Source organism: Battus philenor, unplaced genomic scaffold (genome assembly GCF_028537555.1).
Source record: "Battus philenor isolate CCGP_79_NKW_IND1 unplaced genomic scaffold, ilBatPhil1.0.hap1 SCAF_22, whole genome shotgun sequence".
NCBI classification, from domain to species: Eukaryota; Metazoa; Arthropoda; class Insecta; order Lepidoptera; family Papilionidae; genus Battus; species Battus philenor.
Window position 1 is genome coordinate 4,646,343 of NW_027181685.1, and position 941 is coordinate 4,647,283.

Below are 941 nucleotides of genomic sequence, written 5' to 3' on the forward strand. Positions count from 1 at the left end.
CTCTGGTCACTACGCGCTATGCGGCCTGAATGCTGCCACTTCAACTTGCCCTTGTTTTCAGCTTCAGGTAACTTCCATTCGTCTGCGGATCTTCTCATTCCTGACTCGATTTCGTAGAGAAATCATAAGCATATTACTGTTTTATTCACTGCTTTACCTGCAATTTAACAAACCTTTGAATGAAAAAGATATTGTATAACCCACTAAGTTTTAATAGTACATGTTTTAGGCCTCGAATTGCAATTCCTCAACCTTTGTTTATTCTAAGAGATTTTAAGAAATGTTTTTCTAGTATTCATATTGCCATTTGCGCGACTTAAGTATCCATAATAACGACACACTAAGAAAATGTTACTTCAAAAGATTTATAATAAAAACTAGCCCTATAAATTATTTAGTCTTCATTACTACTTTATCAAACATTAACAGAAATTCCTTTTCTCAAGGAATATCGTTTTCATTAAGTTATAAGCAATTTTCATTAAAAATTGCTCAATGTAATATTAATAACCGGTCAATTTTGTTGTAAATGTAGATGTACGTTTAAAATCATAAATAATGTTTGTAAAAGAAGGGCTCGTCCGGGATTTGAACCCGGGACCTCTCACACCCGAAGCGAGAATCATACCACTAGACCAACGAGCCAGTTGGAAAGGGTAGCGTAAAGTATTTTCTTATATGAAAAGCAGAAAAAATGTTTATTCAATTATAATTATTTTTTCAGCGGTGTAGTGGTAATATGTTTACTGTCAATGCTTTATTTAAGCTGGGATTAACTCGGGTACACTATGTTAATATGCTTCCTTTGTTATACCTACATAAAAATTAATTATTAAGTTTTTAAAATAAACGTGGCACGTATAGTTACTCTAAATTAGCCAATTATTAATTTATCTTTAACACAACAGAACTAGTACAGACAAACAGAAAGAGTTTGAAAA

The 941-nt window shown here is 32.3% G+C and overlaps 1 non-coding gene across 1 annotated transcript; it reads right to left on the reverse strand.

The window, feature by feature from the left end:
• Positions 1-573: 573 nt before the first annotated feature.
• TRNAP-CGG (transfer RNA proline (anticodon CGG)) lies at positions 574-645 on the reverse strand. Its single transcript has one exon. It is a non-coding gene; the product is annotated as a tRNA-Pro (tRNA).
• Positions 646-941: the final 296 nt, after the last annotated feature.